This window comes from Corvus cornix, chromosome 9 (assembly GCF_000738735.6).
Source record: "Corvus cornix cornix isolate S_Up_H32 chromosome 9, ASM73873v5, whole genome shotgun sequence".
Lineage (NCBI taxonomy): Eukaryota > Metazoa > Chordata > Aves > Passeriformes > Corvidae > Corvus > Corvus cornix.
The window spans coordinates 6,358,966-6,382,297 of record NC_046339.1 but is presented as its reverse complement, the minus strand read 5'-3'; the positions used below and the strand labels follow the sequence as shown (position 1 = coordinate 6,382,297).

At 42.8% G+C, this 23,332-nt stretch overlaps 1 protein-coding gene across 5 annotated transcripts in view; it reads left to right on the top strand.

The window, feature by feature from the left end:
- The first annotated feature begins 2,718 nt into the window (after positions 1-2,718).
- TBL1XR1 (TBL1X receptor 1) overlaps positions 2,719-23,332 on the top strand; it is a 109,724-nt gene continuing 89,110 nt past the window's right edge. For 3 of the 5 annotated variants that reach the window (XM_039556748.1, XM_039556749.1, XM_039556747.1), the window contains exon 1: positions 2,719-2,914. The gene's annotated coding sequence lies outside the window, so the exon portion shown is untranslated. Of the gene's footprint in view, positions 2,915-3,914; positions 3,939-23,332 lie in introns of those variants that run through there. The other 2 variants (XM_010397359.4, XM_010397360.4) reach the window with 2 other exon arrangements.

The following is a 23,332-nucleotide window of genomic DNA, read 5'->3' as shown; positions in this document are numbered from 1 at the left end:
GTGCTTGGTAGGCCGAGCACTCCCTGTTACAAGTCATTTCAACTATTTTAAGGATATGTCTTTAAAATATGGGTGTGAGAAGACTTTCCAGTCATTGGGATGATGCAGCCACTGGCTGTGAGCAGCTGTGTCACTGAAGAACTTCGGAAGTGCACTTTTATTCAAACACAGGGATGAACCAAGACCTCGGATCTCCTCCAGTTATACATCTGAAAGTTAGGGGTTTATCCCATCTTTCTTGCTGCTTTGGGAAGGGAAACATAACAAGATTTATTGTTTAGAAGTGGCTCTCCCAGAAGGCAAAGCCAACTCCCTGAGATCAGCTCGCTCACACCGAACAATCCGCTGTAACCACAACCTGCTCAACTGCCCCGTGTTGCCCAACATCCGTTCTTGGAAACCTCCGAAAGTGAGAACTTCCTTCCCATACACTCTGGAAGTGTCCCCTGTAGCTCTGGGTCCAGCTGCACATTTGGGCAAGAGAACTGCAAAATCTAAAGCCCATCACAGAGAGTGAGAGCCCTTTGTGCAGTCCTGCGGGGTGTTTGCCTTCGTGAAAAAAGAGAAACCAGAACAAAACGGATGGGGGACCACTATTAAAGCATAAATCTGCCAGAATGCACTTTGTAGATCCTGCAGAGCAGAACTTCTCCTCGGGAAATTGCCCAGTTGAGCACGTCATCGTGTTAAAAAAGAGGGCCCGGCACTCCAGAGCCGCAGCTGAACATTTGGAGAACACCAGACCACGGAAACCTTCAGCCAGATGACTTCAGCTCAGCACGTTGTTGCTGCTCAGCAGATGGATGGGAAGACAGTGTTTGTAGTTCCTGAGGGCCAAACAACGCACACTTCAGGGATTCTCCCTCCCCCGTTTCTCACACAAGCTTTCTGAACGTCACACCTCTCACCCCCATTTCATGGACTTCTCACATATCCTTCTTTAGGCCCCTGCTGGTCCCCAGTCCCCCAGAAGAGCTCCCTTTCCTCTTGCCTTAAGCTATGTGCATATTCCCATTTCCCTTCCTTCATACACTATTACTGCTTATGTTCTTCCACCTGGGAAATAAATCAGAGTATCAAGAGGTCAAACTCCTTTAGAAGCATGGACAGATCTAAGATTATAATGCATGAACTTATTAATGCCACTTTTTCTGCCCCTCTTAAATTTCTTGGCTTTCAGCAAATTTTGGAATTGGACTGGATGTAGTCTTCAAAATTATCACCTCTTTACATACCTAAAGCAGACAGCCTACACACCATTAGTGAGAAGAGAAAGTTGCCCACTTAGGCCACCAAAATCATTACAGAAATAAATGCTGGACACCAAGTGATTTGCAATTACAAATATGCTTCCTGGCTTTCTAGAGAGATTTAGGTTTTATGCAACTCTGGCCTCTTCAAGCAAGTGATCTGAAGGGCCAGGGTTTTCCCAGAATTAAATAATTTTGCAATGAAAAAAAAAAAAAAAAAGCACTACATCCATGGCCATCTCTTTATCCACTTCCAGCTGCAGTGAAATGAAGTTCTGAAACTGAGAGTGGTGATGTGGATGCCCTGTTTGAGCAGCACCAGGGCTGGGCTGGGGTGCATGGCAAACCTTTGGAATGAGCTGGGATAACATCGGATGTTGCCATGGGATCTGTGCAGGGTTTGCGGTCATTGGGACTCTGCACGGGTGCCAATGTCCAGACATGAGAGTGCTGGACCATCGCCCAAGAGTGTGAAATGCTGTTGCAAAACCATTTTAAGATGGAAAGGGCTGCCTGGTGACCAATGTGGTTTTGATTAACAAAGCTCGCTTTCAAAAACAAACAGTGCGGCCATATAGATGACAAACAGCATTGCAATTCTAAAAATGAGCAGCACCCAGGTAGGACACTGCACTACCGCTGCGGAGGATTATTTTCATTAAATAAAATGAGGGGGCAGAGGCGGTAGCGGGGCGGCCGCGCGGGGCCGGATCCCCGTGCCAGGTGCCATGGCCAACCGCGACGGGCTGCGAGCAGAGAGGCAAAACCACCATGTTACATCCTGCATTTACATAAGCTCTGTTGGCACCGCACTTTAATGCCTTTCCTAGAAAAGCTCCGCGGCCCGGGGCCTGCCGTGCCCGGGCGGCCTCCCTTTCCCTTCCCTCCCTTTCCCCGCGGCCGCCTCCCCTCCCGCACTGCCGGGCGCGGCGGGGAAGGGCGGGCGGGCGGCAGGGAAGGGGTCAGGGAGCGGGTCCCCGTCCCCGACCCCCGCGCTGGGCTTGTGTGGCCGGGCCGGGCCGCTCCTCCTCGCCTGGCCTCGCCTCCCGGCTCCGCTGCTTCCCTTCCTCCTTCCTTCCCTCCCTTCCTTCCCTTCCCTCCGCCGGCGCCCATTTCGGCGCGGCCGGGCACCCGGAGTGTCTGCGGGCCGCCGGCTGCTCCGCGCCGCTTGGCTCCTTCCCCCAGTAACAGCTCCCACATTCCGCCCCGATCCCTCCTCAATCTCAATCACACACACACATATTACTTTTTTTTTTCCCCTCCTTCCTCGGGACTTAATCTCCAGTCCCCCCCCCCCCCCTCGCCCTCCCCACCCTCCCCTCCCCCGGCCCCTGGCTCGGATATAATTGAATATCACAGCGCTACGCGCTGGGTATTTTTTTTCCTTCCTCCTCCTGTGTGTGTGTGGTGGTTTTGTTGGTTTTTTTTTTTTTTCCTGTTTTTTTTTTTCTCCTCCTCCTCTCGGTGTGGACACCTTAAAAATACATATATATATATATATATTATCGATAACTATACGCGTGTACACACACACACTCACACAGGCAGGGATGTGCGCGTATATACACGCGGCGGTATAAAACACACGGGAGGAGGAGAGACAATCCAGGGTGAATTCCTCGTGCCTCCATTCCCTGGGAAAGGGGGGAGCAGCCGCTCGCAAGGTAAGAACCGGGGGGCTCCGAGCCCCGGGGGCGGGCAGGGGCCGGGGATGGGGGTGGGGGGCGGCCGCCCTGTTTGTGTCGGTGGAGGCGGGAGGGGGATGGGATCAGAACGCCTCTGTGACCCCCCTTTTTTATTAATATGTGTATATATACATATATATACACACACATACATATATATACATATTTACCCCTTCCCCTCCCCCACCCCGCGCCGCTGGCTTCCCCTCCCCCACCCGCATTCATTTTTTTTTTTTAATTAAAAAAAAAAAAAAGGTGTAATGGAGCGGGGGATGGGGGGGACACCGGCCTCGGCAGCGAATGGCACACGGGAGCCATGGCGAGAGGCCTATTTTTAGCCCGATTTATGTGGAAGAGCGGCTTCCCCTCCCCCCTTCCCGCATATTTACTTGGGGGGGGGAGGGGAAGGGGGGGCAGGGCCGGGTCGGGATGGGGGAGAGGGGAGGCCCTGCCCCTCCCCCACTCCGCGGAGTTCTCCCCCATCCCGACCCGGCCATTCCTTGGAAGGGGATACACCCCCCACCCCCCCGGGCCATTCCCGATGTTGCTCCCCCCAGAGCCAAGTTATTGATCAGTTTTCCGGCGAAGTTCAGGGCGGAACATGCAATACCCCGCGGTGGCAGGGAGCGGGCCCGGTTCGGGGCATAAAATAAGCTTTTATTTTCCCATTTCACAGCGTCTCTCTTTCCCAGGGCTTATCCCTGTCCGAAACCCTGGTGTAAATTGTGTGTCGCATCAATTCGACGGGCTCGCACGGTTGATGCAATGTGTACTGTTTTCTTGGTGGAGGATTTAAGTCCTGAAATATGTGGCTTGTTATTGTTGTACCCTCGAAAAGGTTAAAATTTATCGTGTTGTTCCAGGTGAATTTAATCTTTCATCACCGAATTTCCTTTTAAGGCAGCTTGACAGAATAAAAGTCTCTCCCTCGCTTGTCTTTATCCCCAGAACAGCAAAACTTTGTCTGTGCTTTATGGCAGGGGCTGGTTGCTGCAGATGACACGTGAGTCTGGAGGAAAGTTTGGTTTGTAGGTCGCTGTGTAGGAAAGTGAAGTTTGCTGGTGAAGTTTTTACTACTCTCCAGTGTGCTCAACTTCCTCATTTTCCTGTCTGTGTAAATCAAATTCCTAACTGATTTATGGGGGAGGGGATCACAAAACATATTCCTTCCTTATTGTTAAGGCATGGGAGGGAGGCATGATCAGGAGAACCAGGTCTTTGTTGCGTAAAAAAGAAAGTGTTGTGGGCTTGTCTGACTTGCTTTGCTGTCCTTGGGTGCTAAAATAAATGTCTGAGCATTGTGTGCATTAACAAGGTTCTTTGCTGTTGGTGGTCTCTTCCCTTTGGGTGTTGTGAGTTGTGCTCCTTTGGCAGCGAGGGCACCATTTGCAAAATTGGTGCTTGGGGTTTGGTTGTACCTGAGTTTTTGGGCAGTTTTGTGCTCTGAAGGCTGGTCCTCGTGAGGCTCACGTTGGTTTTGTGGCCTTCCTTTGGACAGGTGTGTTAACGGGCTTTTCAGAATGCATTCCAAATGAGGACTGAAGCTGCAAGTTCCTGTGTGTGTCCTTAAATTTAGTGGGTATGTGTTTGTGGAAGAGCTGTGAAGGGTTTATTCCCCTTACCCATTGAAAAAAAAGGGGCTCGTGATGGTGCTTAGGGCGCAGGTGGTGCCCTGTAATTGATTGTAACAAACTTTCTGTGGTTTTCTCTAGTGTTGTTTTTTTTTTTTTTTTTCCCTTTGTTTTTGATTAAGGTCTAATGGAATGGTAACAGTTTGCATTATTTACCGAAGGTCACCTGAGCTGGTACACTGTTGCTGTCTTAAGTTTTCTTGGGGGAAGTTGGGTTTTTCTCCGTGAGAACTGTGTCTTCTGGTACTGTGTCTTGGGAGCGTGGTGGCCTGCCTCCCAAACTGTTATTAGGAACACCTGGAGAACACTTAGCTCTCATTCCTTGAGGAAGGGAGAAGGAAATGTAATTTAAATGTATGAAAGGAGTTGGGGTTTGGCTTTTGGGCTTTATAATTTATTTTTAAGACTGTGCAAGAGTTTATAATTTTTGTTTGTTTGAACGTGCACAGCCATAACACATGTGTGTAGCATAAAGAGCGCAATAATTACAGAAGATTCTGTTGCTTAAGCTTTTTTCCCCCCTTCAAACAGATAGTTAAGGTTTTTTTTTTTCCTGTGAGTTTCTTTTTTAATATGAATACTTCTTTCAGTTTTACTCTATATATGGCAATTATTGATGTTTGTGTAATGCTTTGAAGTTGTAAGGCAGGGTATAAGCGCTAAGTACCCAACAGCAATACTTCATAGTCATTTCCCCATCATGAAAGAGTTTGATGCTAAAAAGTGCTACAGCCCTAAGCATAAAGAGGCTCTGGATGGATTAGGGAAAATGGCCAAAATTGCTGATAATGTTGTTTTCAGATAATAGTTTTAAGTTAGGAAGAACAGATCTGAATAATGTAAAGCAAACGGAGTTATTTTACCTAACTTCATTTTGGTCTGGAATTTAATTGAACGTGGACTTCACATTTGAGTCAGAATGTGTTTGCTGTTACAAGTTTTGTAGTGGCAGTGAAGACCCACATCCTACAAGTATGTAATCGTGCAGAAGTCAGGAAGTCCTGTAAAACACACAACTTTGTGAACATCAGCGGTCTCGTTTGGCTGAATGAGCTCTGCAGCTGTCTGTGAAGTTGCTCCCAGAAGCTGGGTGTGTTTTGTATTAGTGGTGGGCAGTAGGATGTGACTCTCTCATTACATTGATGCTGTTTTGGTATCACAGCACTGTAAAGTGTTTTGGGAAGGCTGAGGTAGTGGCAGGTGTGACACCCTTCCATCACTAATTCCTTTGCTCATTGGGAGTCCCAAGTGATGGTGGTCACCTCTCCCCCCCAGGTTTTGCTTGCTTTGCCTGTCTCTTCTGTCTCCCCAGTCCCACAGGCGCTGAGGATCGTGGTGCCCGTGTGAATTCTGACACCTTGCTGGTGAGGACACCGCTGGCAAGCGGAGGAGAGACAGACACAAACTTCCCGCCAGCTCTTTCCCTTCCCAGCTGGGGTAGGGTGGTGGTAAAGTGGTCTGGTCTCTGCTTTGGACAGGAGGGCAAGGACAGGGTGTGCTGCAGGTCAGTGTAGCGTTGATACTGCAATATTGTGATGCTGAAATGTATCGTATCCAAGTGTGACTCATTCATAATCTAATTCATGTTGTTTATATTGAGTGGTGTGATACAGGTCTGCATGCTGGCCATCCTCATAGGGTGTTTGCACATGTGTGCACCCAGAGTTCAGGGTGTAGTAATGACTGTATTTAATGCCCTAAATATCAGCTCATGCAAGTAGCTGCAGGTTGGCAGAGAAGTGAAAGTGTGTGTGTGCACACTCTGTAATTATGCATGTTTGGCTCCTGCAAAAAGTAACTGCTTTGAGAGTATACTCATTGCATGCTCATTTTTAAATACAAATTTAAGTGTTTGTGTTATGTGAAGAAGTGTCAGTAGCTTCCTATTAGGAACTATGATTGACAGCTCTTCTCTGTTTTTGAGTTGCATTGCTGCATTAATGTAGTAGCTTCAAATTAACAGGTGATGAAGAAACTATTTTTATGTTCCTGCTATTGATTTAGCTACCCCTGTCCCAAATGTGCTCAGTTTTTTAAGTGTTGAAGTATGAAGTGATGGTCTTAATTTCTGTAAAGTCACTTAATGATGAGTGCCTTACTAGAAAAAGGTTCATCCAGTGATCCCGAGCAGAATACATGGAGACTGCTTTATTCATCTCATAATTGGTTTCCTCTGAGATAAAGTGTGACAATGAAATGAGGAAGACGGAGTATCTTTTGATATGAAATTGTAGGGGAATATATTGGCTTTCTTTTAATTTTGCAAAATTGAATTAGCTAACTGGAGGTAAGAAGCTGTGAAAATGAGGCAGCATAGCTGTCACTTTGGGAGAGTTGATTGCTTGAGTGAAAAGGTTTGGAAGTCTGGTCTGGAAATTACTCTGCCAGCATGTATGAAAATTGGAGAACTTCTTAGGGTTCTGTCTTGTGGTATCTAATCCAAGATGAGAAGGCCCTTTCCTTCCTTCCTTCTCATAAAAAAACAAGCTGAACTTGTTTGTACAAAATACCCATGAATCTTAGTGGCCTTGTTTGAGCTCAAGTTAAACGTTCCTTTGGTTCTGAAGGATCTACAGAACCATAACTCAGCTTATACTCTGGAACCTTGGTCTTTAATACTTTACTGCTTAGCTTTCTGTGATGTCCTTTAGACTTACATTTTTATACTGATAAGAAGCCTTAAAAAAAATTCTTCCTTGATAAAAAGTAAGCGGTCATTCCAAGCTGGAGGTTGTGTAATTGCAGGGGAAAATGCACACACTGGTTGGGTGTGTAGGATTTTGCTGGCTTGGCTAGCCAAGGATTGAAATTGCTGGTGTCGTAGCTCACCCCTGCTCACTTGCTTTCTTGGATGGGCTGATTGCAGGGAAGACTTTTGAGCATATTTCCTTACCTGTAGAAGTAGTAATCAAAAGGTCTGGTGAATTGGTGTAGCTTTCTGAAGAGCCTACTGAAAGAATCTGTGAAGAAATGAGGGAGAACATTACGGAATTTTCTTGGCCAATATATGCAACATCTTTCAGAGTCTCCTTTTACTTTGAATGTAATTGTGCGTGGCCTAACCCAGTGCTACGTGGAGATACTGAGGCCCTTCAGAATATGGTAGCTGAAACGCCAGAAGCAACATCCCTAGGTATGCTATCAGCCTAACACACCGTTTTTTGAGGATGAGTAATGCAGGCAGATTGGGTGTTAACCTGGCTGTGTGGCCCTTCCTGGTGCTCTGTGTGTCCTGCTTGTCTCCAGGAGCTGGATGGTGTGGTGGCAGTGGGGATCTGAATTTGTGCTGTAGTTGTGCTTGGTGCAAGCATGACTCCTCTTAAGAAGAGTATAAGCTGGCATCTGCATCACTAAACTAAGATATTAATAGTCTTATTTTCAAAGATGCTGAGTCCCCGCAGTTGCATGTGAAGTTGGCAGTCTGTGTGTGTGCTTAGCATTTCTAAAAATCAACTCTTGTGTGTGGTTTGCCGGCTTTTGCAAACTCCCGGGAGGGTGTAGTTTCTGTTCCTGGGAGCAGTATTAGTAAAAGGCTATGTTGTGTGCTCTGACTTGTGTTTATTGTTGTAATTCTGAAGTCTCCATGTTGCAGAGGAGCAATCTTGCTCACTAGTAATGTCTAGCAGTAAAAAATCAGAATCATCCAGAGAAAACAGTTGCGTGGGTTTTTTTGTTTTATGATCTGAGGCTCTGTTCAATCTCTGTTCAATGTCAGTGTGTTACAGACACTCTCTGTAACCGTGTGCCATATGCAGGCACGCTGGGTGTCATTTTGGATTGCTGGAGGTGCGTTGCTGGAAGTTTTAGCTGGTGGGGTGTGAGTAGTAGACCTTCCCTTCCCCTTCAGCGGGGCAATCGTTTTGCCAGCCTGTCAGGGCAGGCGAGCAGCTGTCCCTGCAGTAATGCTGGTGCTTCTTTTAACCCCTTGTGGGTTGGGGGGATGATTCAGTTGCTTCCCTGGCTGCATGCAGAGGTCCCTCTCACCCGCTGACATCAGGCTGATGGTAGATTTTTATGAATTGGGACTGTGAAAGTGGAAACTTTGCTCTGTGCACAGCTACGTGCCTGTTGGTGGTGACCAGAGAGCTACAGAAAAGATCTCTGTGCTGCCTATTCCTGGAACACTTTTCCAAGGTTATGAGTTAAGGGTCATATATTTACTGTTTGTGAACATGTAGTGCTAAATACTGTGCCCAGTGCCAAAACCACAGAAATTGTCAGGGTCTAGAGCCCTAAATAGAACCCGTCCTAAAAGTTGCATCCATTTGACATTAACGATGTTAAAGAGTTCAGGCTCTTCGCATGGGTGACCTATTGCCAGCAAACTGAGTGGGGAATTATGGATGGTGAGCACATGTGAGATGGATTTCAGTCCCCTGATGGTTCCCTGAAAGTACCAGGCAAAGAGGACACCGTTTGATTTCCTGGAATAAGTTGCCCAGGCTGGCTGAGGAGTGGAATAACAAGTTTCATAGCTCTTTAGTGGGTTTTGGACAGACTGATTCATGCTTGAGTGTCAGTATGACTTCTGAAAATACAATTTTGCTTTGTAAAAATAGTATTAAAAAGACGTAGTTATTTTTCATTTATTATTGATATTGGTCTAACTTGCAGTCCTCTTGGACAAATAAGCGTTTTTGCCATTAAATTCAGCAGTTGAGGGAGGATCTTACCTTAAAATACCGATTGATCTTAAGAGAGATGAGTGAGTCTGACCCTCCCCCCCGCTTCCTGGTCTCTCTAGCTCACAATAAGCATGAGCACTTTTCCTCTTTTAGGTTATGTCTAAATTTATGGGGAAAAAATAGTTTTGATATTGCATAGACCTGTGGGGGAATAACAAGAGATCTGGGTCAAAAAAGTAGGACGTGCAAGATTTAGAAGCTGTTGAAGTGTATTTATTTGTCCTATATTAGGTTAAAGGAAGTATTGGTGCTCTCAGTTTGGCAACGTGTCCTTCAGTCTGCGGTGTGCTGTAAAGGGAAGACAACTGTTAGACAGTGAATCACCACTAATTTTTGTATGGATGTCCACATTCTTCTCTAGTGCAGAAATTTCTGCTTGGATATCAACAAGCCTTCCTAAATACAGACTCTTGGAGATAAATTTTAATTAGGAAGTGCTTTGTAAAAATACGGATTTTGGCCATGATGATGTTTGTGACTCTGTAACATATTTACTTTGGGGTTACATTTGTTCAGATTAAATACTTTTTAATGTATTTATAAAGCAAAGTTAGCATGAATGTGGATGGAGGAAAATGAGGCACAGTGTTGTCAAACCATCTATTAATGCTGACATCAAATAAATTGTGCTAGAAACATATCTTGTATAGCAATGGGTTAGCTGTTTCCCATTGCTAGTGCAACAGCTCTGAGGTTTATGGGAATGGGGTCTGTACTTGCTGAACAACATGAATGTTTTGCTGATGCAGACATGGTACCTGATATTCTACTTTATTTTGAATGCACAACTAAATTTCACAATCTGGTGTCTTGTTTAGACTGTAAGTATCTAGCATTGTGGAAGATGAAAAAAGTATGACAAATATGAAACTTCAATATGTTGAGTTGTGATAAAACTTGAACACAAATACAGTGAAACAATCTACTAAGCAGTTTTGGTGAGCTTGATCTGATAGCAGGAACGGATGTCTAAATGTAGCTGATTGATAGAAACCAACTTATTTTCCTTTTTTTTTTTTTTTTTTTTAACAGCTTTTGCCATTATAGTAAATATATGTCACAGTTGTTTAAGTTGTAAGAAAAATGCTTTGTATTTCTGTGAATGTCTTCCAGGGCAGATTGTGAATGGCCTTTGATTATGTTATTTAATGTGTTTATCTTGCTGTTGGCAAAGTCCACACTAGTTGGTTCTTCTGCTGTCTTACATGTGCAAGGTTATTTTGATATGGATTAGTTATTCCTAGTTCACCAAGGCCCTTTGTAAGATTCTTTCTTACAGTACATATAGTAGACATTAAATACATAACCAATTACTTTTTAAGAGTCTCTTTTATTAAAACAAGGCAAAAAGTTCCCCTTGGTCATCCCACTGAGGTGCCTGGGCACTACAGTCCTCCCAGTTGTATTATTTTCTGGTAATATGGGCTTTGCTTTTGTCTTAAAAAATGAACCCTCTCACTGTGTGGTTCTGTGGGCTGGTTGTGAAAGCGCCAAACTCAATTTTCCCGTCAGTCTCCTCTTGTCCCAGTGCCTGGAACACAGCTGGGGTCCCACGTTAGACAGATACTCACTGCTTGTACGTACTGGGGCACAAAGCTGGACTTTCAGAGATCCTGTGTGTATCGACAGAAATGGTGGGAAGAATTAAAAAAAAAAAAATACACAAAAGATAAAGAGATGGAAACTTTCAGAGGTAGCCAGGGAAAACACTCTCAATGTGTTTTGACTTGCTCTTTGACGCTATGGATGACTTCATATGCGAGGCTCAGAGGGTATGTGAAATGCAGTGTCAGACTCCGGCTAGGAGAACATCCCTTACATAGGCTGAGGTTGTCTGTTGTGCCAGCAGCAAGGCTTGTGTATGTTGGACACTGCTGCAGAGCTCCAGAAAGCTCCACTGATGGTGTTAGAATATGTGAAATTTCATTTGTGTGCTTAATGTGCCTCCCACTTTCCCAGCTGTGGCCTGTAACTACCTGGTTGCGGAACAGAGTTTTTTCAAGGTGAAACAAATGAAATGCACAGGTTTTAAAAACACATTCAGAGATCAGGTCAGTCAGATTTTAGGTGTGTTAATATTTTTGTAAATAGTGAAAGTTTGGAACTGTAATGTACTTCCATGTGCCTGTTGCTGCCTACTTGTATTTGTTAATCTGGTGCTGTTGGACCTACTGCTGTTATGTGTAATTAAAATAACCCCCCAAGCCTACCCCTGTGTGATAAAAAGACAAGTGGTACAAGATTGTGCTGCTTTTTCCTTTCTGCATTAACCCCTTCCAAGTGTCAGGGTAGCCTGCCTTCTCCTCCTCTTGGTTTTGCTTCCTTGTCTGTGCTGTGGTGGGAAAGTGGCAAATGAGTGTAGTGAACTGTAGTGTTTTGGGTCCATCCTGACGGTTTGCATCGTTTTATTCTTACCCCTTCCTAAGGCTTTATTTGATTTTTCTAATCATTCCCGCCTGTCTTTTTTTTTTCCTGGGCTTTCTCTCTCCTTTTTGTTATTTTGGACTTTTCTTTTGCGTTCTCCCCATCTGTTCTCTTGTCAGTCCTTTAAATCACATTGGTGCCTTTTTGTTTCTGTTCTCTGTGTTTTCTCTGCTTTCTTCCCCTTTCTCCTAATGCTAGTTAAGTTTATATGCAGGACTCAGTTCTGGGTAGCCTTCTTGAACTGGAGGGGTTGAATGGGTTTGGATGATGTAGCCTGAGTCAGTGGCGGAGCAAAACCTGCTGGTCTGCTGGGGAAGTCTCATTTTCCTGTGTGTGCCGCTGGCAGCGAGCAGGAGGTGAGCAAGGGGCCTGCCTGCGGGCACATGAGTGGCTGGGATGGGCACACAGGGCAGGAAATGCAGAGGACAGATTTTGGCAGTGCTTTTATTTGATAAAAATAATCTTGGCTCTAGGCATACAGCATTGATCCAACTCTTGATGAAGTCAGAGGGAGGCTTTGGAGGGAGTTGGTGTCATCATTTAGTACAGACACGAGAAGCTAAGGAAGCTGGAGTGAAAACCTTGGTGCAAGGTGGGGTTGGCTTTGGGCCTTTTAAAATAAGGGGTTTTATGCAAGAAGTTTTTATTGACGTCGTGACTTATAATTAGCGAAAACTAAGTCAGTCATCATGAAATCAGTGGCAGCCTTATCTTATTGTTTTTATTGTGGGTAGTGTTGACAAGTCACATGCCCCATTGTTCTGGGCGAACAAACACGGCTTTGAGGCTGCGAGCTGGGACGTGCGCACAGGCGCCTTTGTCCTGTGTGGAACTGCGACTTCGGAGTGGAGAGATCTGTCTTTAAAGAGTTCACATCTAGAAACTGCATGATAAAATACTCTCTTGCTTGATATGTAAGCACCATTTTTTTTCATGTCTTGTCGTCTAGAACCTAAGAAAATAAATGCAAGTGACTTAATGGATCATAAACTCTTTCCTACCTCGTTGCCCAGCGAAACCTATGGATAGCAGGCTTGTGTCCTGGCTCTGGAGTGGATGTGCTTGGGACGTAGAGAACACAAGATGTGCTTTTGAGAAAGTCAATAAAAGATATTTGCTTGAAAGTCTTCCAGGTGTAAGTCCTTTACCACAAAGCTGGTGACACTTGAGATGGTAATAGTGAACCTCACCTCTACTGAAATCACAGTTTTGTGATCCACCTCTAAACTACTCGTGCTGTCTATAAATCCCTGTAATCAGGGTATGTGTAGTGTAACTAAGATGGATGCAGTAGAGACTGGCTGCAGGAGCAGACTTGGCACGTGTAGGCTGTGGATGTAGTCATCCAGCCGTATCTGGGGGAGAATTCCATTGAAATTGCTGTGAGTTTTGCTTAAGAAAGTGCAGAAAGATTAGTCTTCCCTGCCTCCCTGCCTACAGTGATTTTTATTATGTGTTGTTTTTAGTACATCTTAACAATGCCAGTGTAGCTCATTGTCTGGTCCAGTATTTTTAATTTGTAGAATAAGTGTGGTTGTGGTTTGGTTTTTGTTGTTGGTTTTTTGTTTTTTTTTTTTTTTTTTTTAATCAGCTTGTAGTCTTGCTTTTTCCTCTTTGGAAACTAGTGCTTGCAGTGTGTTTTATACCTATACAGAACTGTTCAACAAAATGATCTTGAATTGTCAGAGCTCCACAGTAGGTATTACCAAGATGCTTTCATATGCAATGGCATGAAAGGTGGTAGAAACGTTCAAGCTGGTAGCAATTCTTGTAGCGATCTTGATTGCGTGTCGACAGTGTCAGCTGTGTGTCCATCTGCTCCCTGGTATTAGAAAACTTCCCCAGTTTGGGTGGCTTGCAGGCAGTCTGTAAAATACTGCTTTGATTTTGATACAGAATGAATGGCAAACTTTTGGCATCCTAATGTGGGTGTAATACAGCAATGGAATATATTCTGTGGGTTACTGCTCAAAGTTTTCAGACTTTTTTTTGAGCATGACTGCACTTCGTTTATACAGTCCCTTCATAGGAACTGCTTGACAGAGGGAATTATGGAATTACTTTCTGATTACAAATTCTCTCTATACCTTTCCACAGGCCTGTCTAGGTCTGTGGTAGATCCCCAGAGACACACCTCCACTCCCCACACCCACAATTTTGCTTTTCTGAGTTGACCTAATATATGTGTATGTAACAGATAACTGTGTTTACTTTGTTTTTCGTTTACATCACTGAAGATTTTCTGTCCACATAATGATTAGGACAGAAAGCTGGTGTCTGGATTATCTGTTATTTCTGCCACTGTGTGACCTTAGCAAATGGATTAACAAATTTACCCATGCACCAGTGATTTAATACTTAACAGGAGCTTTTTCAGACCAGTTCAGTGCCCTGAGATCTTCTGGTGAAAGGCTGTGTAGCAGCGTAAATTGGCTTTTGTTTAATTTTTCAGTCTCTGCTTACTTGAAGTTTTTGGTTTAAGCAAGTGCTCCTTTTTTTGTTTATAGGTTTTGTGTGTGTCTTTTAGTTTTCTGTTGGACAGAACATGGTTTTTCACATTGGAAATATTTTCTACTAGTGGCTAGGATGTGTTGAAATTAGGCTACACGGTCCATAAAGTTAGGCATGTTTGTGTCCTTAGTAAGGTGGAAATGCAACCTTACATGAAGTTTAAAGATGCCTGCACTTTTTCTGGACCCCGGCAGCATTTTGCGAGTGAGGAAAGGCTGAAATTTCTTGGTGGAGCCACTTCAGGAATGGGTTTTGGAGAAGAGCTACACAAACAGCCACTTGTCCCAGCAGTGGAGGTGGGAAAGGGAGCGGTGGGACCCTTGAGCTGACGCTGTTCTTGATGGAGCAGAGGCACAAAAAAGTTTCTGTCCTGTAGTGTGGTATATTGAGTCCTCTGCCCTGCTTGATATAGGTTTATTGGTCCTAAAAACATCATCTCTGGAGGGATGTGTTAAACCCAACAGCTGTTTTGGTGGGGGAGGAGATTAAAGTCCAGGTAATTTTGCTGCACCAGTTTACAGCCTGACTCCACAAACAGCAGCGTTGCTACCGTGAAGGTTGTGACTGAACCATAGGGGTGAACGTGTCTGGGTTAGGTAAGGGTGGGCTGTGAACTTCTTATCTCAGCTTTGCTATCAGACAGAATCTTCACACAGTGCAGTGGGCCAGCTGATAGCTCAGCCAGTCTGTGCATACAGGCTTGTACTGACTGTTTGGGTTCATCCATACATAAAATAGACATAAATCTTTTTCACGTGCATATAATTTCATTTGGGCGAGTCTTCTTTATAACTTCCTAAACGATTCTTGTTTATAAGTTTAACTATAAACTAATTTACAAGCTTTTATGAAAATCTTTTTTTATGCCCTTTACTTGGAGCCAGTGGTGTTTTCCTGGTCTGAGGACTAGGTTTCTGGTGAGCATTTTCCCTGTCCATATAGGTGTCTCCTAAAGCACATCTTGGTCCTGGCTGTCACAGCTGTGCTTGTGATGCTGATGAGCAGACATCTGCTGCTAAATTACCTTATTTTTGTATTTTGTTTGGACATTTTTTCATCTGCTGAAAAAATGGAATTTTAGGAAGTGTTTTAATTCTGGGAAATCTCTTCAGTTTGGGAGTAGTCCTTGCAGTTGTATACATTTGGCTGTAATAAATTGTACTTCTGTATGGTGACTTATTTTCACCATACTCTACCCTGAGAAGTATCCTCTGGTTAATTTAAAAAGAAAGTCCTGCTAGCACTTTATTAAATACCTTAAACTTTGCAAAAATATATTTACACGCTCTGGCAGCGTGGCTTGAAGTTAAAAGTGGGAATTTGCAGTATACTCACATTTTTTTTGGAATGACTCCAGAAAGAAAGTGTCTTATTCCTTTTTTAGTGTAATACATATCTATGTATCAGCTGATATAGCTGTTGGTGTAGTCAAGCCCTAATTGTTTAAAAAAATACCACTTTTAAGTGTGATTCTTGGGTATATTTAGGAGAGCTGAGTGAAGCCCTTTCTTGGTTGAACCATTTTTTTGTGATCTGAGGCAGTTTACATGTTCTTCCTAAGAAATATATTATTGCTCCGTTGAAGTCAATTCAGGTTCTCTGGAAGTAATCCAACCTTCAGAAAAGAAAAATATTAGTGTGCATGTTGAGGGAAAGGGTTTCCCTTTATTTCAGAATTTGCTTGTTATGTGTAGCAAATAAGCCATTCTCAGATGCATTAAGGCTCTGTGAAACTAATTTTCAGCGCTGACAGTTTTCTAGTCCTGGGTTAAGCAGAAAGATTTAAATTTAATGTTTCCAATTTTTTTTTGTTTGTTTTAAATAGGAAGGGATATGTATATTTGCTTAGTTATAATTTGACTGCCCTGCATGTTTCAGGAGAACAGAAAAATGAACCATTTGAAATGATGAGGATGACGGGGCTTTTTTAGCTAGTCATTATTTTCAGTGTCTGAAATATTTTGTTGCCAGTTTAAATGTTGGAGTTTATGGAAGTAGCCTTTGCTTGGAAGCCTTAAATATTTGCCATGTGTTGTTTATTTGGTTTATGAAGTTTTGTGCCGTTTGAACGCTGGTTTTTGTTTTAGCAATGAGTTTTGGCAGAGCACATTCTAGCATATGTAGTCAGTCATAAACAAACTAGAGACCACTAATGCTTTAGTCCTGTGGCTGTATCAAAGCATGTAAGGTTAAATTAAAACTGTCTGTCTGTCTGTACTTCTTGGACCTGTGCTCCACTGAGACCTTCAGGATGCTCACGTTAGAATTCTGTGCTTTCTGTCATTAAAGCAGTGACTCTCTTAAAGTTTTTGCGGCTTCAATCTTTTAATCAAGGAGGGGTTTTCAGGTTTCCAGGCTTGGTTTGTGGCTGAAGACCAGCACTGCACACGCAAACCTTTCTCAGCTGGGCACCTGTTCTCCAAAGTGAGTGGAGCTTCAGTGATTTTTGCAGGATTTAATGTGCTTCCCCAGGGAGGGCAGGGATTTGGCAGAAGGCTGCCCTTCGGTAGCTCTGTGCTCTTGGAAGTTACGCAAGCTGGGTCATTTAGCAACCGGATTGTGAAGTCTGCAGACAGGCTGCACAAGGGTGGAGGTGAGGTGCAGTGGAGAGGAGCCCCAAGATCAAGGGCTCTCCTCTCAAGGCTGCGAGAGGCGGGTGTGGAGGCCGGGTGAGGTTGTCACCCCAAGGGAAGGACACGGGGAGGACAGTCGGGATCGCCTCTGGACGGGGTCAGCAGGAGAAGAAGTTGGAGCCTTCCCCTGAACACAGGAGTTAAATAGGCTGTGCTCAAGCAAGTGACCTTCTCCAGGAAGCTGCCACCCTCCCTGGGACCTGCCCTTCATTCTCTCTTCAGATTTAGCCACCAAACCCATGGTATTCTTCCTACACCTGTTGAAAACACTTCTTGCAGTGTTGCTTCTGAACCAAATGCTGTCTTTGCCTCCCTGTCATTGCAATCATAGAGCTACAGTTTAGAAATTATTATTATTATTGTTCTAAATATTTGCACATATTTCAGTGTATTTTCCTAAATACTTTATTTAGGCTTTTAACATCTTAATGATTCCAAACTTCAGCTAGTTTTGTTTGGAGCAATTTCTTCCTCAGGCAGAAATCAGACCTGAAATTTTTTTTTTTCTAAAGTTTTTGAGGAAAAAGCTCTCTGGTAGCATTTCTGAGTTGTTGAGATTAGCTCTGAATTTCCAGATAATGTAATTTTCTTTTAAAAAAGAGCTCCCCTCCCCCCTCCCCGGCAAGCCCTAAAGTATTCTTTGTGTGAATGTACTATATGATCTCTAATTATACGATCACATACCATTCCACAAATAGTGCAATACAATAGCATAGAATTATTCCTAGGATCTGGTAGAGGTCTATTCACTAGACTACCTTAAACCCTGAGCTTGCAAGTTGTTTTGTGTAAATCGACTCCTTCGCCTCCCAGAAGCCCTGTTTACTGTAGCTCTGCCTTAAGCCCAGGTTCAAGGCTTGTTATGGAATCAGGGTTTGGGATGTCAGCCTGAAAGTTGCCATTTAACTGCTCTTATACATCACATGCATATTAAGTAGGATAGCAGAATAACAGTGAAATTGCTCACCTAGGTCTGCAGATGAATTACCATAATTAACTGCTGCTTCCCATGAATTGCACCTAACGAGAGCTGTGCTGTTGGCTGAAAATAAATTGCATAATGCATTGCTGTTGACTAAATTATTTACATACCTCAGAGAGGAGATGATATAAAAAGGCTGCAGAACAAGTGCTGGACCATTATGAAAAAGAAATGGGGGGAGGGAATCACAGCTAGAACATGGTGTAGCCTGCCTTCTCCCGGGTCACCGAGGAGCTCTGTGTCCTGTTTGCAACAGTGTGTGCCTCCATGGTTACATATTTATCACATTGCATTGCATAATGTATGTGTGGAGAAAGCAGAGTTAGATCTGTGCACACAGCCTTGGGCCTGCTCTTAAAAAGAGTGTGGCTGTGTAGTTATAAATTGCTAAAAATGGCTTTTTTTTTTATTCTCCCCCTCTGTATTTGGTCCCAAAATATCCGAAGTCAAAAGCAGAATGTGTCTTAAAAAAAGCCAGTTATAAACCAAACTGGACAATTTTTGAAATGCTTCCTGTTCTGTGTTTACCTGGGAAGTGTCCTTTGTGTGTCTGTTGTGAGGTGGCTGAGGATTAAGCTGTATCCATGGTGTGTTCTTCTTAACTTCTTATTTAGCCAAGAACTGTTGTAAAAGAGTGGCATTTGGATCTGCTATCCTATTGTTGTCTTGTGGAATGCTCTGCAGCCCTATTTATTGATACTTATTAGAAAAGATGGCTCTACTACGTAGAGATACTTACGCTGATTTACCAGAAGAGTCAGACAGTAAATGTATGTGTGAGCTGCTCCGTGCACACACACTGGTAACACCAAAATAACTGCAACAACTGAACATGGGCTCAATCAGCGAAGGTGGTGGTTTGTGGTAGAATTTTCTAAAATAAGGCTTGTCACAGCTTGTGTTTTGCATAGGTGGAAACCAATCTGGAATTGTAGATCTTGATTCCTAATTTTTTGGGGCGGTTTGCTTTGGTCTGGGGCTTTGTTTTGGGCCTAATCTTAACAAAATCCATGACAAAACTTGAAAATACTTTTTTTCCCTGTGGGTAGGGTTGTCTATCCCTCTGCCTCCATCACGGAGGTGGTGGCTCAGGATGGACGAAGGAAGCTGCAAGTGGGGTCATGGCCCTTGCAGAAATTCAGTTGTTGATGTGATCACTTCTGGTTAAGATCCCAGTGGAAATGTGGTTGCAGTGGGGAAAAGCTTTGTAAAAACAACTCAGATTAGGAAATTGGATCACAAATAATTTTTTATAAGTAGGCCAAAACATTGCATGATGAGGTTTGTATTGAGTAGGCTCCCTTTTCTTGCCAAATTAGCTGGAATAGGTCAGCTTTTGTGATAACAGTAACAAGAAAAACTACTCAGTTGTTTTTGGTTTGGTTTTGGTTTTTTTTACCTATTAAAATTTTTTCTTGGAAAGCTTTGTTTCCTGTTTGAGAACATGTGCTTGAAGTTTGGCAAAGATGTGATCTTTGTGTCAGCAGGGGATATTTTTGGGTTGGTTTTGTTTTGGATTTGTTTTGTTGGTTTGGGGTTTTTCTTAATGGTGGTAGGGCTATTCTGTAAAACATAAATCTGACATAGGCAACCTTAGTTTTTGCATTTCTAATAGACTGTTCAGGCTGGTGAACCACTTGCTGTGGAGAGGTTGTGTGTAGTATTAAAAAGCGATAAATGACAAAGACCCATTAATTGTTATGCAGGCAAAAGTGTAAAGATAGCAGAACAAGCTTTGAAATAAAATACATCAATGTTACCTAACATTGTGACATACCTAACAAATTATGACAAAACATTTTTAACAAACATTTTTCTCCAAAATTTCAGAATGCTTTCAAACACTTCGCACATGCTTTTTGCACTGTACACTTCATAGTGATGAGTGATTAACACTGCTGCAAATACATCCTGTCCAAAAAAGTGCCACAGAGGAAAATTTGTGTGTGTAGGTTTTTGTTTTTTTTTTTTTTTTTAATATTGTGTTTCCTATTTATATTTTTAGAGAACAATCCAAATTTAATTTATGGAAACAAATGTGAGATTTCCATAGAAAACTTTTGAGATCTGCAGTGAACAGAGAGGGAATCTGCTCGTGGTTATCACAGTCCTTCAGAGACATGGTGAATCTTGAAATCACTGCTGAAGGACAGAGCCTTTTCTGCTGTTCTTCTGTTGTTGTTTGTCACTGAACTTCTGAGCTGTTATTTAGGAGAGAGGGATGATCAGAAAGGACAGCAAAGACCTTGGAAACACCCTGCAAGTATCTGAAATCTGAACTGGGGTGTTGTAAAGGTGTATTTCCTTTTTGAGGACTGGAAGAGGAGAAGTAGCATTAATTCTGTTTCTTGCTCTTCTCTTTGGATCACTGATTCCATGAATGTCTGAGTTCAGTGCCCTGCTTTAATGTGGTGGGAACTTCACCAGCTTCCTTGTTCTTTCTGTTAACAATCAACTGATTTAGGGTCACGAGTGTGTTACAGGACACGGCCACCTGACGTGGCACTGCCTGTTGCCTGTGGGACAGGGACCCATCAGTGTTCTGGGGCTCAGTTGTGCCTTATTGTGTGCAGGTAGAACTTCAGTGAAAAAAATTGTGTGGTAGGGAAGGGATACAGAGAGAGCAAAGTGTGCATGGAATTACTGCTGTTAATTGTCCGGGAGGAGGAACGGTCATTTCAGAATGTGGCATAACTTTCTTCAAATTTGTTTGGCTTTTTGGTGGGTTGGATGAAGATTTTTGTGTGTTACAGAAAAATTGTAAGAGAAAGGTCACAAAGGGAATAAATAAACATAAACTTTGTGCAAAGCAGTGAGAACCTGCTATGAAGCATGAGTAGAAGGGGCAAGATTTTACATTTAGTGTATAATAATAGGTATGGAACAATTGTAAATTTGCAGGTGAGAAAATACTGTACTTTGCATCAGGCTTTCCAAGTCCCAGTTGAGCAGGGATGGTATTTGTCTTGGCTAACATTTGTTCCTTTCTGGAGTAAGTGGCTTTAAAGGAAGGCATGAAACTTTAATATGATTTCTGGTTAGCTCAATCTATCTCTTTCTTTGTATTTTCAAAATGCACTTTATTGTATTAGATTCAAGAATACGGGTTACCTATACAAACTGCTGGCTCCTTACATAAGTAATCATATGATAAATACAATTAGATTGAAGTTCAGCAATATTGAAATCACTTCCATAGGAAGCTGGCTGACTGCCCAGACATCTGACGTCATCTAGGAACCACACGCTCGGTCTTGGACAAATGTCTTTGGCACAGCCCTGTGAAAGTCACTGTGGTTGGGATCTGGGTGGAAATAAGCTCTGAAAGTCTGGGTGTTTATGCCTGATGCCTTCCCAGGCATCTCCCTCCCCTCAGATACCTTCCTGCACACCTCTGAGGATCCCTGCTGTCTGCAGGCACAGGGAGGAGGATGCCAATCCTTAGCCATTAAGGATTCCTTCATGTATAGAGACAAGTTTCCACTCAGCTGTCCAGATCCTTGTTATGTGCTGTAATAATGTGGGAGAAGGACTTCGTTGTGGCCAACGTAACTCTTGGTAAACAGAGACAAGGAATGATGTCTCATTTAAAAATGTAGTGTGGCAATAGGAAAATCATGTTTATTACCAGTTCTAGAGTTGTATAAATAGAGATGTGAGACATCTGCTGAGCATTGCTGTAGTAGAAACACTGAATTCACGTTTATTCAAGTTAATAAATCTCAGAACTAGGAAAGAAAGTAGTGGAGTGAGGGCTAAGAGCAAGGCAAATGAAATGAGCAGTGGCAATAGAATGATGGAAGACTTTTTGGAATGTATTTTCACAAGGACGTAGTTGTATAACAATATTCTGTGTTTTAGGATTTTTATCTCCTTGTGCTTGTTGAAAAGCAGGATAGACTAGGTATAACTAGGAAAAGCCTTGCATCAGGCCATTAATTACACTTTTATTGAGGTGGTGAATGAATGTTGGGCTGGTGGAAGTGAGAGCTTCATCTGCAGACCAAGTGTTATCCCAACAGTGGGGAGCTTGCTGTGTTGTTGGGATAGTTGTAGGGGGATGCCCAAATTTTAGATGGTTTTTGTCTCCTCCTCACACACCTGCAGGGTTTGGCCTTGAAAGATCATCAATGCTTATGATAAAGTGGGACTTGGGGTTTTTAGGTGGCCTTTTTTTGTTCAACTGGTTATTTATTTATTTATTTTTAAACAGCGGATGTGTCTCAATAAAATCCTGAAAATGAAAAAAAAGCAAAGCCTCTTTTTGTGCATTGTAGTTCTAAGCTGCTAAGGAGCAGAGTCATAGTCTAGATTTAAATCCAAAAGTAAACGAGTCATTTATTGCATGTTAAACATGAACAAACAAAATCCCAGTATATTGAAGAATGTCTCGAATCTGTTTTCATAGGAAACATAGACAAGAATCTCTCAAAATTGGTCACTCGTGGCCTAAACGAGGTAATTGTGTCTGCTGTGTGAAAAGTGTGTGTTCTTGCAGGATCACTGGTTTTATTTATTGGAGTGAGAATAGAAGGTGCAAGTGCCACAAAATGTAGTTCCACAAATATATGCCAGTATTTCTCTTTATTATAACAAACTTGGTTGAAATAAGGAGAAACTTAGAAATTGCATCAGGTATATTTCAGACTGGTTTAATAGAATTTTTCTGTTTTATTTTGTTTGGTTTTTTGTTTTAAAATACTTTAAGGTAGACTGCTGGATGTTTTTCTGCTGTATTTACTTACTGAAATTTGCAAGTTATTTTGTTGACCTCCACCTATCTCTCATCTCGTGAATTTGTATTCAGGATTTTTTTGTTTGTTTAGCAAAATATCTATAAAATAATGCTGTGCTGTTTTCCACTCAAACCCCTTCTTATTGCCTGGGTGAAATTGGTTTTGATGGTAGTAATGTTACCTCAAGACCTGTCTCTTTCCCCTCCAGTGTTGGCTTTCCTCAATAAAAACCCATTCTTCATCCATTTCCAGTTTACCAACCAGTTCCCCAAACCCATTCAGCTTTATCCAAGTCTGACACCAAACCAGATTCTCTGTGGAACATCCACCAATTTCTATGTTCTGATGCTACTATTAGTATGATGATTTCCTTTAAGGCTATTGTTAGAAATTTTATAACAAAAACCACTTGTGAAACAGCTCAGGAGGAGCAGGGCAAGACTTTTTTTTTTTGATCCCTGGATCATTTTAGCTTGGACTCTTTTTTTTTTTTTTTTTTTTTTTCCCCCTAATACATTTTTACAATGTGTATTTTGAGGTGGAGAAATTGTAACATTTTTAATATTGTCAAAACAGACCTGAAAACTTGGTGACTTTCTGACTGCCCTGCCAGCTGGATGTCTGCTCTAGTGTTCTGTGGGCATTTGTGTGTGTGAATGAAATGGGTGCATTCTGTTTAATCTGAATGGTGGAAATTACTGCAGTATTTGGTGAACCAGTATGATTACTGGAATGGGGTGGCATGGGAAGACTGAGGGACTTCATTATTTATGGAGCAGTTTTTATTTTGCAGTT